Raw genomic sequence first — 19,471 nt, 5'->3', positions numbered from 1 at the left:
AGCAATATAAAAGGTTCTAAGAAATTACTTTGGAATAATAACCCTTGTTATAATTTCTGCAATATTTCAAAGCTATTCCATTGGGTTGGATAGGGAGGGCAGGATGCTACAGATTTCTGTCCCTTCAAAGGCAAAAATATCTGTATTACAGCTACCTATATCACCCTTATTTTAAGGTGGGGGCAAAGGGGAGGGTCTGCAGGCTGCGTGGTGACACAGAGAACCAACCAAGAGAGAGGATAGGCATAGGCCAGTGTCAATCTTTCGACACCACTGACAAGGGAGAACATCCTCAAAGGTACATGTTCCACTGGGGTGGTGGAGGCATAGCTTCATAAAGAAGAGAATGACAGCTGTTTTAATTATTCCATTAACTCAATAAAACTAAATACAAAAGTTAGAAAGCTATAAACCAATACCTTTTTTTAAAATATTTAAGTTATTCAGACGAGTCATACATGACCTTTAAAAGCTCTCCTGAAAGATGTGTCTGGCTTTTGCGCCACAAAAAGTGGGGCCAATAAGCAAACCTTAGAGGAATGTAAGGGTCTAACAGGGGGCAGGGGATGAGAATGAGGGGTCTGCCATCTGGCAGCACTCAGTGAAAACACAAAGCCTTTCTATGTCCATGACTGAGTTAGATAGCAGCAGGGTTCAATAGTGATGTGTGCGTGTGTGTGTTTTATAATAAAGAAAAAAGAAAGTGATGAGCTCCTCTTGGAACATCTTTCCATAAAGTCCTGAGTCATATTTCCAAGTTCTTCCTCCCTACAAATATGAAAAGGTACAACATGGGAAGAAGGAAGCTGTATTGGGAGATTGGGAGATAGCTCTGAATGAGAAAGGGCATGACAGGGTAAAAAAAGTGCTGGACTTGGAGTCAGAAAGACCCAGCTTTAAATTCCACATGCGATACTTACTAGCCTTCACTTGAACAAGTCACTTTAATCTCTCTGCTTTTACAGATGAGGAAGCTGAGGCAGAAGGATCAAGTGACAGTGGGCCCAAGTTCTCACACCTTTCCTCCTGAAAGCTGGCAGTCAGCAGCTCTCACAAGCAGCACGGACAGAGGCACTTGGGCAGCAAATAGGTTTTCATGCCACTTTTCCATACATGGTATAGGTTGTTAAGACCTGAACTAGGCTATAAAGACTTCAAGGCTTCCTTTTTTTTTTTAACTTTAAAATCTTCCACTCATTAAAATAAACTCTCTGCTCCTTTCATAGATATTCCTTTTCATATATAAAGTAAACTTAAAGTGTCCGGATCAAGGCCAGTTTGAGCAAAGTGATGTTGTGTGCGTTTGTTTACTCTTGTCAGGACCAAGTTCCAAGGATGACCCCAGAGGTGAAAGACCACGGAGTAATTCACTCAGCCGCAGCTCTTCTTTGTACGATATTCTAAGTTAATACGCTTGAAGGGCAACCAATATAGCACCAGGCATGGTGTTGGCCAAAGGTAGCAGGACAAAAGCTGCTATTGAGAAGCTGAATGTGTCAGCTGTTCACACTGCACACAAAGACCTTGATTCAAAAATCTCACAACTGTAGATCTGAACTAGAGTCTTCTTTGCCCCAGCAGCAATTCAAAAGCTAAATGCATCTAATAACAGAAATGTAATCTCTGACATTCAGGTGCTCAATTTTAGTGCATGTTGCTTGAAAATAAACAAACAATACTTGCTCCTGTATTTTTCCCCCTGGCAAAAAGTCCTTTCAAAATCCTAACTATCCTAAATCCTAAACTAAATCCTAACTAGGGGCACAACACTCATTGTATTGGACAAGAACACTCCCAGAGTCAACAGACTGGTTTCAACAGAGCAAGAGCCAGGCTTTAGACCCTGTTACTCATGGTCAAAGAATAAAACAAGCCTGGATATACCAAAGAATAAGGAGGAGGCAACTAGCAACTTCAGGAATTCAGATAGCAGTCTAGAGAAGAACAGGAAGACGGGTGACAAAGGTGAACAAGAATATTCATTATTATATGTGGATAATGATGACCAGCTGTTCCATATCTCCAGTCAGTTCAGAATGGGAGGAAATGGTCTTAAACCGTAGAAGCCAGATTTGGTACTATATATACTGAGAAGGAAAGTTCTGACAGGTCCCCAAGGGAATCTGTAATCACTTTTCCTTGTGATCCTGACAAAGAGAACAGACATTCATCTGTCATGCTTCGACTAGAATTCCATTTGGGAGCAAGTAGATGAGCTGGTTAAATTCTCGGAATCCCCTCTACCTCTTTGCTTTTTGTAGAAAGTGTTTAAGGTTCTAATTGTAGAAATGGCAAGTTAAAAGGCATTTTAACTTGTTAAAGTCTCAAAGGATACTTTTTTTAGTGTCTCCTTCCCCTCTGGAAGGGGAGACTCTCATCTTCCTGAGTTCTAACTTGGCCCCCAGATACTTACTAGCTGTGTGACCCTGAGCCCATCACTTAATCCTGTTTGCCTTAGTTTCCTCATCTGTTAAATGAGCTAGAGAAGGAAATAGTGAACCACTCCTGTACCTTTGACAAGAAAACCCCCACCAGAGTCACAAAGTATTGGGCAAGACTAAAACAACTGAACAACAACCACTCTCAAAGGTGGAAGAAACAATCTCAGATGCATCTTTGGACAGCCTAAAAAGAGTTTTAGGTAACAACAGGCTATGGTGCTCACAACCAACTGAAGACTTTAATTACACATATTTTTAAAGCCAAGATCATAATCAAGAAATAAAACCATCAAAATCAATGAAAATTAGCAAATCAGTCTCCAGGAATGCAGAAGACACTCCCAAATCCACCCATATAATACATTTAACCCCATGGACTTACTGAATCCCAGAGGAGAATGCCTCTCAAGAGGAGATGCTAGATCCATCTTTCCTGTGCTCTCCTACAACCTGTCCTTGAGCTAATGCACCAGATTCTCAAAGTTTCCACTTTAGTGTGACTTCAAGTTTAGAGCAAAGGAAAGTAGAAGTGCTGGACTCTGCTTTGTTCCCTGGCTACAGCCCTTGAGGAGTGTGGCCAGAAGGATTATGTAAAGAAGCTGAGGGGTGGGGATAATAAGGGGAAGTTATCTGATGGGACAGATGGTGTAGAAGGCCTGAGTAGAGAAAGGGCGAAGTGCTGATTGGTGAAGGGGAGAAAGGGAAGAGGAGTGTTCAATTACAAACATCTTTACTGCTTCAATGGGGAATAACTGGACAAAGGGAGATTTACATCTGTGCAAAAACATCTCTGATTAGAGAAAGTTTGGACTCTTTGGTCTCAGAGGTGCCTTTCAATTCTGCACTTCCTTCATATGGATCCCATGTCCTAATAATAAATAATGTAAGATCAAGCAAACATTCCACGATGCTTGTATAGAAATAGTTCTCTTGTCCCAAATTCTAGGCACTAAAGGTATTAAAAATGGGCAAGATATAATTAGTTTCCTTTTTTTAAATAAGAGGAAATAATGCTTATTACCTAATCTTGGGGAAGGAAATGGAAAACCATTCCAGTATCTTTGCAAGAAAACCCCAACTAGGGTCAAGAAGAATTGGACATCACTGAACAACTACAATGTTAGCCCAATATTCCAATCATAAGATTTTTCTAACCCTTCCTTACCTTCCATCTCAGAATCAATATTGTGTATGAGTTCTAAGGAGGAAAAGTGATAAGGGATAGGCAATGAGGGTTAAGTGACTTGCCTAGAGTCACATAGCTAAGAAGGATCTGACAATAGATTTGAACCCAGGACCTCTCATCTTTCTAGACCTTTGCTCTCAATCCACTGAGCCAGCTAGCTTCCCTCCAACACACTCAATTATAAGATTAATGAAGTCATAATACTGTTATATGGGACTTCAGATCTATATTTAATTGAATCCAAGTGTTTGTTAAGTCTTTAGACACTCACTAAGTGTAGATATTGAAAAATAGAGTTCTGACCTTCAAATAATTTAAACTCTATAATATCACTATGTTAAACCTTGTCTAAGGAGTAAAGTGAGAGGGAAGCACAAGCATATGACTAGAAAAAGAAGAATGAATAAATGAGTTTTAATGGATTTAGAGGCCAATGAACAGAAAAGCAGCAAGATTCAAGATTCCATGGCTTATCTTTTTTTTTAGTTTTATCAGAATTGTTCAACTATCTCATTATAAAAAACTATGTACAAGAAGTCCATTTTATTTGCTAAGTATAAATCTTAAAGAAATACAGTGATATGCATGGTAAAATCTTATATACATATTGCATAACTGTCCCCATGAAAAAGATTTTTAAAACTTTCACAGTAAGTTCTTAAATATTAAGAAGCCAATGTATTACAAAAAATGCCAAAGGAAAAATCACAGGATTTTTAAAGGAACAAAACTTCGTAAAGAAACAAAAATTCTCAAATTCCTTCAAAGGACAAACACAAATAAAATTTGTCTATTTTCTCTCAAACAGGCTTCTGCCTTCTCAACTCAGTGAGCCATGTTCAAAATACATGAACTGTGTGTCACAAGGCTTATTTCTATTCATGAGGAGACTTGAACCCACCATTGCCTAAAGAAGCAGGCAAAAGGACTGTCTGGTCTCCATAGTGATTATGCCCCGGGTGGTTAATCCTTTTTAACACAGTAGGGAGAAAGCAAGCTGCTAAGGGCTTCAAAAGCTAGGCATCAATTGTCCAGGCATCACTGGTACCATTTCAATTGAGTTGGACCCTACGTATAAGATGAATACCCTGATCTACAGCAAGAAATGCCTGGGAAGTAGGGTCTCAATCAGCACATTAACCAATTTGAAGTTCAATAGCCAAAAGGAGAGGGGGGAAAAAAGCAATAAATCCCACCAAGAAAATAGCACAACTTTTCACATCATTCATCGCCTTCCTTGGCAAATTTATTACAAGAAGAGTCTAAGCATTCACACCTGTTTTATAAGGAATCATGACATCTGCAACAGTGCTTATAGAGTCTTACGTGGTAATTTTAGTCAGAGTAGGAGATCAGATCTAACCAGGTCCGAGAACATCCACACTCTAGGGAAATATTGTCAGAATTTCTGGAGTGGTTGAGATGTAGTTTTATGGAAAGTTATAAAAATTCAATCTTTAACATAAATACCTTATCCCTGATCATCCAGAGGACTTATGAAAGCACCCATCTGTATGCTGTGTTCTATACAGCAAGGTAGACACATGGTCTCTGCCCTTTAGGATTTTACAACCTACAAAAACATTTCTTTAAAGATATATGGACAAGTGCCAACTGTACAAACACTGAACACACACAAGTTAAACCAGAGGTTGTAGCATGTACAAGGAATGGTACAAATGCCTCTGGCAAAGAGGGGAGCCATGAGTAACTTGGAAGTTTAAACATAGTAGGGTGGGGAATATGATTTCAGAATTGGTAGAAAAGAGAGAGGTTGGTTGTTTTGAAAGGGATGGTAAATAGAGTCTCAGGGAAGGACCGAAGGCACTTTATTAAATTAAAAGGCTGATGAGTTAAGTTGAAGTAGGAAGAATACAAGAAACAAATGAGATGAGGGATAAAGATGATGACAATCTCAGTCTTATCAACCCCCTTTCATTTGACAGATGTAGAAATATATTCAAAAGGGAATGATTTACATAGAGTACCGAGTGCGAAATAAGACAGTAGAACACAGGTACTGATTTCTGATTTAGTGACCTTTCTACCATGCTATGATGCCTTCCCATTAGTACAATACTTTAATCCCTGAGTAACACTGATGAGTAAAAGGAAACAAGCATTTATGAAGTCTCTACCATGTGTCAGGCACTGTGCTAAGGGCTTTTACAAGTATCTCCTTTGATCCTCACAACAACGCTTCAAAGTAAGTGCTATTATCTCTATTTTATGATTGAGTAGATTGAGGCAGAAGAAGTCACTTGCTCCAATAAGTGTCTGAAAACAGATCCAAACTCAGGTCCTTCTAACTTCATGCCCCCTGCTCTATTTACTGAGCCAATTAAGGGTAGTAGAAATCATCTCTGTCCTAGGTTTTCAGAGGACCAATGATAGCACAGAGTATTGCCTTGACTTGCCTGTGAATTGGATTTAAGTGAGACAAAATTACACAAAGTCCTCAGCTTCACCCTCTCTTTCAGAGTCATCAAAGTCCAGGGGCAGGACCAAAGTCAGGCTGGCCGGCAATGACCTCAGATGCTGTGGATGATTTGGCATCTTCAATGTCCAAGTGTGCTCTAAGCACTCATTGCCCCAGGAGAAAGTCTTCCTGTGCTAGGGTAGACGCCTCCCTAACTTACCGACAGGTTTGTATCCTCTGTTACCCTCCACCTGTTTGGCCCATCTATCAAGACAGTTTTACTAGGGTGTAGTCACTGCACATGCTGTAGGTAGAGAAGCAGCCCAGAAAAGGGCTCAGCAAGCTCTCATACCAAGTCCCTACACCAGAGGTGTCCTTCCCTGACATACATCCCAGCAGAAATATAAAGATGAAGGATCAAACCTTGTTAGACTGAACCCCCAAGCCGAGTAAATTTTTCTACTTAATTAAAATAGATAAGAAACCTATTAAGCCTATCTCATGAAACAAATAACAGTCCAAACGTCAATTCCATTCCATTCAACAAGCCTTTGTTAAGGGCTTACCATGTGCCAGGCACATAGCTTAGCAAAGACCGGAGGGGTACACTGTGAAGCAGGCTTTTATAGACCTGAGATTGTGATTCTGTAAACGGGAATAGAATCCAATGGGAGAACTACACACTGCAGGGCATCCTTAGAAGGCATTATGAAGCACAGGATGGACCTGGCTTGCAACAATGGCAATCCATTCAGAAGAACAAAAGTAAGAACTGAAAAGAAGCCAGTCATTGGAATCAGAGGTCCTCAGTTTAAGTGCCAGTGCTAACACTTACTTGCCAGGTTTCCTTACTTATTAAACAGAATAGTACATATACTGCCTACATCACCAGGTAGTTAGGACAGCAGTGCCAGATGACTGTGAACTGTTACTATCATCATAGAACTTGAATGATGGTGAGGTGACATGAGTGCATCCTACATCTTTGAAGCACACCTCTTTGGAGAAGGACTAGAAGGACTAGAAAGGGGAGTCTGGCAGGAGTTTGTCAAAATGAGAAACAAGATGTATCTGGGTAAGGACAATGGTGACAGTGGTACAAAGAACGGTGTTCAGAAACTGAGTCATCTATACTGATTGCAGCATAGACATGGAGAGGAGGACCAAGTTTGAGGATAGATCAGTTGAGGTTTTCTTTTTTATTTTCATCCAGTCAGTCAACCAGCATTTATTAAACACCAGCTATGTGCCAGGGATTATGCTAAGTGCTATCCATACTAAAAAAGCAAAAATGCCATCACCACTCTCAAAGAACTCACATTTTAGTGGGAGAAACACTATGCAAATGAATAGGTGTGGACAAGATATAAACAGAAAAATAGAAGGAAATCTCTGGTAGAAGGGATCAAGAATGAGGATGAAAGATAAGATTAGCCTCCTGTAGAAGATAGGATTTTGAGATGAGTCTTGAAGGAAAGGGCAATTAAGAGACAAGAGAAAGGAAGAAGGGGAGGGAATAAACATTCTATAGCTCCTGCTCTATGGGCCAAGCACTATGTTGGGTACTTTAAAAGTATTAAATCATCTGATCAAAGAAAAGGAGGCAGTACAATTCAAGCACAGGAGACAGTGCAGATGCACAAAGTAGAAAGATGAAAAGTCACATATGAGGAACAACAGCAAGGAGGTCAATGTAGTTGAAGTAAAGCTTGTAGAAGTGAGTAAAGTATAAGATGGAAATGGGAGGAAGGGGCCAGGATATGAAGGACTTGAAATATTACATGGAGTCTTTCAGATTTGACACGAGAGGTAATAGTCATTGGTGTTTAATGAGTAGTGGGAAAAGGCAAGTGACAAATAAGACCTACACTTTAGGAAAATCACTTTGACAACTAAGTAAGTGGCCCTGGAGGATATACTGAAGCAGGGAAGGACAGTTTGAAGCAGGCAAATAGCAATAGTTCAGGAGAGAGACAATGAGGAACTGTGCAAGTGTAATGGCTATAGGAGTGGAGAAAAGGGACATAAAAGAAGGATGCTATGAATGTAAAAAAAATGACAAGATTTGACAACAGATTGATATGTAGAATATGAAGAGTAAAAAAAAAAAAAGACACCAAGTTGTGAATTTCAGTGCTGGAGAACATGGTAATGTGCCCTCAACAGATAAAAGGAAAGTTGGGGAGAGGGAAATTTTGGGAAGGAGAGCTGATGAGTTCTCTTAAGTACATGTTGAATTTTGAGGTGCCTATGGGACATCCAGTTCAGGATGCTGAAAAAGCAGTTGGTAATGTGAGACTAGAGATCAGGAGAGAAGAATATAAATCTGGGAGACTCCAGAGAAATGAGCTGAACCCATGAGAGCCATGATAAACAAGTGTTATGATATCAAGAGAAAAAAGAGGAGGGCCCACAATAGCACTTTGGGAAATAGCTGTGGTTTAGCAGGTGTGCTGTGGACCAAGAATCAGCAAAGGACATTGAGGGAAGGTCAGGGAAGTATTAGAAATCAATTTCACAAGGACCTAGAAAGGGGGGAATATACAGGGAAAATAAGGTCATCAACATTGTCAAAAGACTGAAAAGAGGTATGTATCATTGAGAACTTGGAATAGAGCAATTTCCACTAAATGTCAGAAACCAGATCACAGAGACTTTAGAAGAGTAGGAAGAAAAGAAGTGGAGGCACTTGATAGGAAGGATCTTCTCAAGGAGTTTAGCTATGAAGAAGGGAAGGAGACATATCGTACAGTAGCTAAATGGGAAGGTCACACCAAGGATTTTATTTTTAAGGACAAGATAGACATTAATCTCTAACAACAAAGAAGGAGATAGAAGACGAGGGAGACTAAAGATAAATGAGAGTAGTGATGACAGAGGAGGCAATCTTCTGGAGAAAATTAAGAGAGAATGAAATCAAGGTTGTACTTGAAAGGGTTTGCCTGGCAAGGAGAAGGGTCACTTCTTCATAAGAGACAGGGATGAGAAAGACAATAAGTTAGAAAAGATATCTGAGTGATGAAAGAAGAGGAAAAGGGAAGAGAAGCTCTGGGTGAGTGGCCTCAATTTTTTTCTGGTGCAGTATGAAGCCCAAAAGTATATCTCTTTCATTTTGACTATGTTTTACTTAATGTTTATATGCCATAGATCTAGAACTAGAAACAACCTTATAAGTCATCAAGTCCAATCCTAGTCATTTTACAGATGATGAAACTGAAGACCTGAAATGTTGTGACTTGCCCAAATTTCCACAAGGCCCAAGCTGAAATCAGAATTGAAACTCAAGTCTCATTCTTCAAGTTCAGTGCTCATTCCTTTGTACAGAAGCCTGAAAGTTTGGTATTTTTCATATCTTCTCTGGTTTCCCTGAAGTACCTCAGAGAGAACTGAAAGAGTAAGGAATCAAGCACTCATTTCCAGAAACTAGGGGAAAGTCTCCAGATAAAATACCTTGTTTGTCCATGGCAAGGCAGGAGACAAACTATCAGGGATCAGGAACAAGATTCAACCTTTCCACAGTATTGTGAGCCAATTTTTTTTCATAGGATTTAGAGCTGAACTTAGAAGTCATTTATTCCAACTTCCTTCTCTTACATATGAGAAAAATGGGGCTCCAGATGGTTAAGTGACTTTTCTATAGTCAGAAAAGATAATAAGTAGCAGCACTGGATTTGAACTCAAGCCTCGGATTGCCAGATACAGTAGTCTTTGTACCCTACTATGCTTGCTTGATGGTGACAGGAGAGAGATGATTCTCCTTCACAAAATGTAATGAGGTCTAAGCAGCTCCCAAGAAACTGCCCTCAATATAAGACGTCCACTCAAAATAGACCAAGTCCTGGCACTTCCCACAATGCTTGTGTGCAGTCTCTGCTTAATAAATGCTTCGCATCTTGGCTTGACTTGCACTAGAGAGGTGCATCAAGCCACTGAAGATGAGTAAGGAAAGCTCGATTTAGGAAACAAGGAACTATAAAAAGAGTATCTCAACAACTGAAGTTGTTAACAGGAAAACAGCCTGCCATTTCAAAAATTCATTCATTCCTTTTGAAGCACCTGCTACATGCCTAGTACTGTGGTGAGGACAAAAGTAGCATATTATATAAACTGTGAGCTCAAAGAAATGTAAATATTATCAAAGAGACAATGTTTAAGTACATGAAAAGAAGATAAATAAGAAAATAGATAATAAAGTGCTTAAATAGACATCACAGGACCAACAATTTAAAAACACCTGTGAATTTTGGATTGGTCTATGGATGAGGCTGTTGGGGTTTGTTTTTGGTTTGGGGTTTGTTTGTTTTTTTGTTTGTTTTTGTTTTTGAATATCAGGAAGAGACCCTGAAGGAAATTAAGTCATCCAGATAAAACAATATATGGCTTCACAGAAATAGAAAACATTTCAGTGACTTTTTAAAAGAAAAATCTCTCTCAAACACATAGCACAAAGAGTAACTTTTTCACTTTGTTTTACTTCTAGAATTATTTCAACACTCCATCCATATCTATGTCTTCAGAATGAAACTGATTTTGGCACATAGTTTTTAGTATTTGATTTTATATAAAAAGTATTCAATTCAACTCTCCTCTTTTCAGCCACTTTGAATCTTCACTTCTCATCCCCAATTAATTGTACCAGAGACAAAGTCTATTAACATCTTGATCAGTGTGTCTATGCACCTTGAGACCCTTTAAACAATTTCTTCATTGTTTCTGCTAGTAATCAGCAGAATCCAATGGCTCCCCATTTGCTCTAGGATCAAATATAAACTCCTCTACTTGACATTTAAAGTTCTTCACAACCTGTCTCCAATCTTATTCCAGTTTTCATATACTTTAAAATCCATCCAAAATGGCTTTCTCTTGTTCATGATATATGACATGCCATCTCCATCTGCTAAACTTTGGCACTGACTTTCTTTCAGGCTTGGAAATGAACTCTATCCTCAATTGTACCTCTTAGAATTTCAGTTTCCTTCAGCTCAAGGACCACTCAAGGTATAAAGTGTATCAAATATAGGATCAGGAAACCAGAATTTGAATCTTGGCTGTGGGAAACTAATCAAATTGTTTAACTTCTCTAAACTTCATTTTCCTCATTTATAAAATGGGGAGTATTTTAAATGCATCATTTATTTCACATGGTTATTGAGAAGTGCTTTTTAAGTGTTGAAGCACTGTGTAAATGTGTTATTATTTTATTGGCAATAATAACAATTCAGGAAAAATTTATATGCTAGGTTCATAGAATTCTAGCCCTCATCCCATGCTATTACATAGGTTTGATGAAGTCTATCTAAAGAAGCATGGCTCCTTATTCCGTGCATAATAGAAACAATGCATATATCAATATAAGCAAAAAAATGTGGCATTGATGAAAATAAAAGTACAAAAGAAAGCACAGCCCATTTAAAATCTATTTAAGTAAGTTTAACAAGCCATAACTTCCTTGTAAAGTCAGGATCCCAATTTTTTTTACAAGAAAAAAATTGGTATTTTCTGGTTAGGTATTCATTGTGCAGACAAGTATATATATCATGTGCTCACTAAAAGCTCACATGTGGCTTTTTTTTTTTTAATGAAAAGCTCTTTCCTAAGGAAGAGAAATTCCAAGGAGGATTTGTCCCACATCTTTCAAAGAGGAGTCACATGACCATGAAGTACCAGTAAAAGTAACCCCTTTGTAAAACCTTTGAAGATGGACAGTGTACCCACAGTTATATCCTAAAACCTCAATGCAGAAGGCATGGCTCAACAGCTCAGCTTGAAACTCCAAACCGAAAAGAAAGAGTAAAAAACAACTCATCCCCTTCCCCACCACTAGTATGTGATTTCATATGAAGAACAGAAATAGCATCACAGATTCAGTGCTGGAAGGGATTTTTGAGTCTATAGCACCCAAATTTCTCCTTTTACAGAAGAGAAACTGAAGCCCAGAAAGGTTCAGAAACTTACGTGACCTTGGTCTTTTGACTCCAAATCTAGCAAATTCTCCCCAGTACTATCTCTAATCACTTTCCCCAGTCCTCTTAATTAGATGAGTTTGTTGTTTGACAAGAGTTACAGTGGATAACAAAACCTTTTAAAACAAAATCTCTTTTATCCTATTACTTTGCCTCTACTCCATTAAAAACTCCTAAGCCACAGATAGAGACAGAAACAAGGGGAAAACTTGGAAAGAGATAATTTAGATTAAGTTGCAGGTTAATGTTTACATAAGGATTAATGCCAAATCAAATACATTTTTAATGATCATCAATCTCTAATTCATTCTCTGCTCTTACTGGTCTATAACATTTTTCTTCAGAAAGTCAACTACTAAACAATTCTCTAGGAATATTTTTTAAAGCTATTCAATTTTGTGAAATCCAAAGTCATGCTTCTAAAGCTCTAAAAGAACCTCATCATCAATAACCTTGCACAGAGTCCCTGGATGGCACAAAGGGGTAAGGTCCTGTTGGAATATATTTCTTCTCCCTGCACTCAGAATACCAGGAAAATCTCTATACTATGTCAACCAACTCCATGTTTCCAAAAAAAACCACTAATCACTATGTATCAGAGGTATGATCTTCAGTTGAATTGACCCTAAGAGTTCTAATCTCAATCTGATTGAGTGTAACAAACACTGAATAAGTGTTTACTAATTACAAGATATTAGACAAGGTGATGGAGAGATGACAAAAAATGAAAATAACCTCCAAAGAGCTTACATTTAACCAGGAGGACACAGTTCATGGGAATAAGGTATGGGAGAGGTTCAGGAAAGATCTCCTATAGGAAGTGAGACATAAACTGAGCTTTAAAGAAAGCGAGGGATTTGTAGGATTGAAGGGAGGAGAGAGTACATATCAGACATTTGACTATACAAAAAGATCAATGAAGATGGATAGACAGTGAACAGCTAGGACACTAGTTTGACAGGAACACACAGTGGATGAAAGAGGGCAATATGAAATTAATCTGAAAAGGCAGGTGAAAACTAGATCATAGATTTTCAAAGGCTAAAGAGTGCATTTTATCCTGGAGGCATTAAGAAAGCACTGAAAATCTCCCAGTAGGGAAGTAACAATCACACTTGTTAGACCAAAAAACATTTCTCATCATGTTTCTCTTGACCTACTGGCTTCTTCCCTGAGACTGAAAAACACAACCAATCTTTTAAAAAATATTCATTTGAAAGAAAGCATAACTAAGCAAAAGATATTCACACAAACCATGATAATGTAAATGCAAAATATATATATAAAATAAAATGAAACCCAAAGCTAAGTAATTATAACGACCAATCCTGGCCCCCAGATGAGATGGTAAGAGGCTGCCTTCTTTCAGTAGAGAAGTGGGGGAATGTAGGTACGGAATTTTGTAAAAACTGTCAGCTGTCAGTTGGTTTTGCCTAACGGTTTTCTTTGTTACAGTGAAAAACTAATGGATTGGGGGTGGGGTGGGAGAAAGAGGAGGGGGTTGGAGGGGAGGCGAGGGGGAGAGGAAGGATCTCATTTCCAGAAATTCCTGTGTTCTAAAAAGAAAAGTATCAATAAAACTGTTTTTCTAAATTAAAAAATTGACTAGATCTTGCCGTCACCTCAAGTTATTATCCTATATTTCCAAACGACACTAATTAGCTGTGTGATGCTCAGCAAATCACTTAACCTCTGCCTGTTTCAGTTTTCCCAACTACAAAATGGGGATAATAATAGCATCTCCTCCACAATGATATTTATGAGATATTTGTTAAAAGCACTTAGCATAGCACTTAGCACATAGTAGGCATGGAATAAATGCTTGTTGTCTTCCCTTCCTCTCTTCTCACCTTCCTATTCAAACTTCAATTTATAAGAAAGTAATCTGCACTTGCTGGCTACATTTCCTTACTCACTTCTCAACCACTTGAAATCTGGCTTCAGACCAGAACACTTGACTGAAATTGCTCTCTCCAATATTATCAACAATCTCTCAACTGTTAAATCCAACAACCTTTCCCCAGTCCTCTCCTGGACTTCCCTACAGTTTCTGATACTGATGAACATCACTGACTCCTGAATATATTCTTCTTTGGTGTCTGAAACATTGATCTCTCCAGATTCTCCTAAACTATTTCCCTGAATTTCCTTGGCTGGATCATCTTCCATATCCAGACTCCAAAAAGTGGCTATTACTCTATCTAATCTGGTATAATGTTATTCTGTCAGCATCCTTAGTGATACTGTTAGTGCCCATAAATTTAACTATCATCTCTACTCAAATGACTTACAATTCTGAGTAGCCTACTCTAATCTCAAAACAGGACACATCCCCCTCAGCTCTGAATTCACCCCTATTCCAAACTTCCTTGTGTCTATTTAGGGTAGCCCACATCTTTCAATCTCCCAAATTTGCAATCCTGGAATCATTCATGATTGAATCTTCATTCTTTCATTATCAGCATCTAGGAAGTTGACAGATCTTGTCAAATCTAACCCCAGAACATCACTGACACCTGTTTTCTATTTGCATGGTCACACCCTATATTAAACCTCCATCACCTTTCTTCTAGACTACTATAAAAGCCTCCTGGCTGGGAGAATGGGCTTGATAAAGGGAAGCAGGAGCAAAACAGGGACTTCTGTGTTTACTGGCAACTGCTCTCCTCAGTGTCCCCGTGGTAGGGAATCCAAAATGGCAGCCACAGATTCAAAAAGCTAAGTACCTTTATACCTCTCTCCTATTTTTCCCTCTTCTTTCTCCTATCACTTTTTATTTGATAAAAATATTAATCTACAACTAGTCAAATTTAATTCTTACAGAGTGTCTCCTCAAACAGACCTATTTCTCAGTCATTTTTGCTACCCTTCTCTAGACTCCTATAACTTTGTTGCAGATTTCTCCTGAGGTACAGGAACTATAATGAATTAATCAATAAGTCTTTATTAAATGTATTTTATGTGCAAAGTACTATGAGGTCCTAGAAATAGAGAAAAGTTAAAAAGTCTCAGCCCTCTAGAATTTAAATTATATTAACCAAATGTAGCAGGTACTTTCATTGTAAATCAGGATGATGTTTATTTTCTTTCTAAAAAAGGCTTCCTAGGGGCAGCTGGGTGACTCAGTGGATTGAGAGCCAGGCCCAGGGACAGGAGGTCCTGGGTTCAAATATGGCCTCAGACACTTCCCAGCTGTGTGATCCTGGGAAAGTCACTTAACCCCCATTTCCTGGCCCTTACCACTCTTCTGCCTTGGAACCAATACCCAGTTTGATTATAAGATGGAAGGTAAAGGTTTAAAAAAACAAAATGCTTTCTGATAAAAAATAGTACTCAGATTTAACTCTGAACATATTGCTCCAATGTCTTTTGAGAATAATAGTTATTTCAATATGTGTCCTAGGATAACCAGGAGCTAATCAACTTATCAATACTTTCTATTGTTTTCTATTTTTTTACCTTAACATGTTTATACCAAAAGTAGTCTTCCAACTTTCTATCTGCTTCCACAGTGTCTTTGAGTAAACTTTGACTATAACTAGTATTTTGATTAAAATATTCATAAGACTCATTTGGGCTAATATCAATTTATTGATTAGACTAGCATATAACCATTTGATAGGTCAGTGTCCCCTCAACAACTGGAACCTGAAGACTCTCTGGGCAGGTCTATAAATAGAATTTTAGGATCTTATTATCCAGTCCCTCCTTTGAACATCTTGAGACATCTCTAATAGGTAAATAGCCAATTATGAGGTAGTCCATCAATCTCTCAATCCTTCCCCCACCATACGTGATAGGAATCACATAGGCAGGAAGAGAATCACTGTCTCTTTTACCTATATTAACCAGATTTTTTTTCTAGGACAACATTACTTGAAATTCCTAAGAGCAAAGAACATGCAAAATTCCACAGACAAGTTGAAGCCCAGGATCCAAGATTTTGAAACATAAATTTTCTCTAATTTACAGGAATTAATACAGTATATAAAAAATAAATTCTCACACATAATCCTAAGAGGAGGAATTGGCAGAAAAGATAGCAAATGCTATCAAGTTAATTGTAAAACCTTATGATTCAATGACCAACAATATGCATTCCTACACTTTTGTTAAGCATGCAAATGAAATGATTGATCACCTATATTATTTTCTTATAATAGCTATGAAAGAGAAAGAGAGAGAGAACGAATAACTGAATAATTGAATGAATAAGTAAATAAAACAACTGAACAGTGAGTTGAGGATTCAAACATTGAGAAAAGATTAGACCATGATTTACCAAGATCTTAGACATGGGTTGGAAGGTTAAAATTCCAACTTTGTCATTTATTATGTGACCATGGGCCAGCCACTGAACCTCTAATCCTCAGTTTCCTCATCTCTGAAATGAAGGCGTTGGACTCAATGACCTCTAAGTTTCCTTCCATATTGATCCCTTCCTGACTCAGATTCAGGGATTAGAATGAGAGAAACAAACATTGTCTTGCTTTAGCAGGATCATAATATCTAAAGGGAAAAACAGATTTCAACATGAGCATTCATAAAAATGGGAACTTTTTTTCAAATATTTTAAAATGAAAAGTTTGTCCCTTTATACCTCCTCATCATACACCCAATCTTATTGCCAAAATAAGATCCTTGGAGTAAAAGTAGTAATAAAAAAAATTAGGCATCCAATTATTTGAAATTTTTCAATCCCTATTTCTCAAAAGTATTTGAAAACTTTAAAACTGATATGGAAGGTCAATCTCTTTAAAAGGGACCTAAAACTTATCTTAGATGCATTTCTATATATCCTTAATAATCATCAGTGATTGAGTCTTAAGAGTAACTTCCTAAAGCTAAATATCAAAATATGAAAAGAGCTTATCTATTGCTATTAGTGGCATACTATTATTTATAGTCAGTTTAGATATGTGTTATAAGATTTATATTTTTTATAAGAGGACAGAAACTTATAGTCCTGAATCTCTGGTGAAAATCAATATTGCAGATAAAATTTTGTCTGACTAAAAAGGAAACCAGGCATTGTTCATTCTATACCCGTTCTTAGTTTATATATGTCATGTGGCATTTATCATCAATAAGATATATGTCAAAAGTAAAATGAGATTGTATATTTTGCCCTGCTGCTTCCCATCTATACTCTTAAGGGAGAAGAAATGTGAGTAGTTTTATTTAGAAGTTATTTAAATAAAAGTTCACTTTGTTGCTTTACATTGAATAGAGAAGTGAACATCATAAAATTCTCATACAAGTCACTATTAATATTAGAAATAAATATATTTTACCTAGCAATATGTAAAATAAAGAAAAAAACAACTTTCAATTTAGAAATACTGGATGTGTCAAAAAATTAAAATTCAGAAAAACTTTGAGAGCATTAGAAAATTGCTCAGTTTTGTTACCCTAGAAACTGTAGACATCCCTATAACAGTGATTCAGCAATACTAAATTCTCCAGGTTTTCTATAAATAAGTGTCTAAGTTAAGGGACTACTTTAATGTAGTCTCCTATTTATATACTTCTACCTACCAATTTTCTATGAATTACAAGCTTGACCAAATAAATGTAAAGGCAAAAGAGAAATATACTAACACAGAGCCATGACTCAATCACTAGTAAAGAAATACACACTGACCATTACATATTACTTCTACTTCTCACACAAATTCCCCAATGAATTAGCCATCTCTGCTGAGTTGTAAAGAGAGCTAATCATTCTATTTAAATAAGGCACTCACTAGATTAGAAAGGCTTTACTTTTTGATACAGAGTTCAAGAAAACTTCAGTATTTTAAGTGATATTCAATTACATTTGAAGTACTAAAGTTAAAAAACCAACTATCAAGTCATAGAGTTTCCACTTAGAAAACAGGCATGATGGGAAGTTAATAATTAGTGAATCAAAAAAAAAAAAAACACTTCTTTTCTCTTTCACATTCTAATAGTCCTAAATACACCAGAAGACTAAAATTGAGAAAGGTTTTTAAAAATAGACATATAAACTGTGAAATAAGTGATACACCACTGGTATGTTATACCAAATAAATTAATTAGAGTCAGCTTTTGCCAGAACTAATTGGAAAATTGAGATAAGTAAGAAAAGAGGGCAGTTATAGATAAAAGTTTAGAGAGATACATTTGACAATACAGTTAACTCAAATTTGAAGGTAATAAAGTCACTTCTGCATAATGAAGGACCTTATACAAGAAAAAAGAAGTGTAATACTTAAAAATAATGAACAAGATAGTTTATTATTAAAGTCATTTTGGATTGACATTTATATTTTATAAACATAGGCAAACTGTAATTCAAAACCATTCCCTCCCAGACTTTAGTCACTAATAACCTTACCTTCAGCAAAAGTTCTGCTTTAACCAATTTTTCTCATGTTCTGTGTGTCAGAAGCAATCTCACAAAGGCACAGAGTATATACACACACATACACACTCGTTTCCCTTCTGCCCATGGTAAGCCAGGAAACTGTGTCTAACACTTCAAAATGTTCGGCCGTTAGGAGCTAAAAACAGATCCTGTGCAATGCTGGATGTATTTTTGTCTGCAAGCTACACACCCTCATCATGTTCAATTTTTTCCATTGGTGGAACAGGATGATGCAGACTTAACCAGAAAGTGGTTTTCCATGGGCCGCTTGAAATGATTAGCCTGGACAGCGTGCCATAATGCCTCAGAGCCACCAGGGAATAATTTATGACTGGGCTGTTGTTTGACCCTACATTCCAGAATTACCACGAAAGTTCCATAGGAAAGCTATTCGAAAGTTTGCTGAATAAAGGTTTACTCACTTGAAGCTAGCCTCAGTTTCTTTTTTAAGCACTCTCATAGCTAACGTACACACCTAACGCCCTTTGTATGGAACTTCAGTAAACATATATTCTCCAAAACCACAGCTGGAATGTTAGTCATGAAACTCCTCTCTTGAGAGCAGCCCTTAAAAAATAATTTTATAATTTTGCAAAATGATACTGTGTATAGAAAAACTCTGTGTGTTCATTTGAAAGTTATTTCAGTTTTAAGTTAGCTTGAGCTGCAGTGCCCTACACTGGAAGCTCTTGTTACAACTAGACAACAATTTTTCTACTTAATGAAAACTGAATTAAAGCAAGAATTGTTCTAAAGAAACATATAAAACAGCAAATTCGGGTTCTCACTTTTTTTCTAATTAAAATCTTTTAGCTTAATAAAATCCTAAAATTAAGAATTTTTCAACCAAAGTGCCTCACTATTTAATAAGCCAACATTTTTCAGTACCAAGAATCAGGGTAAAGTAAGTCCAACAGAAGAAGGAATGACAAGAAAAAGAATTGCAGAAAATTTTAAGATCCATACTTTTTACATGGTTTTAAACACAATGGCAGAGATTATATCCACAAAGAAAAATTCATACAAAAATATCTAATACTTTACCAACTGATGTGAAAAACACAGCTCTTA

General features: G+C 37.2%; 1 protein-coding gene across 5 annotated transcripts in view; it reads right to left on the bottom strand.

Annotated features, from left to right (window-relative positions):
• Positions 1-19,471, bottom strand: part of TIAM2 (TIAM Rac1 associated GEF 2) — a 317,964-nt gene that overhangs the window by 173,765 nt on the left and 124,728 nt on the right. The window contains exon 1 of one of the 5 annotated variants that reach the window (XM_007484794.3): positions 18,371-18,563. The exons of 2 other annotated variants lie outside the window; for them this stretch is intronic. The gene's annotated coding sequence lies outside the window, so the exon portion shown is untranslated. Of the gene's footprint in view, positions 1-920; positions 13,536-18,370; positions 18,564-19,471 lie in introns of those variants that run through there. 2 more of the 5 variants (XM_007484795.3, XM_007484793.3) reach the window with 2 other exon arrangements.

This window comes from Monodelphis domestica, chromosome 2 (genome assembly GCF_027887165.1).
Source record: "Monodelphis domestica isolate mMonDom1 chromosome 2, mMonDom1.pri, whole genome shotgun sequence".
NCBI classification, from domain to species: Eukaryota; Metazoa; Chordata; class Mammalia; order Didelphimorphia; family Didelphidae; genus Monodelphis; species Monodelphis domestica.
The sequence above is the reverse complement of the archived record's forward strand: the minus strand, read 5'-3'. Positions and strand labels throughout refer to the sequence as shown.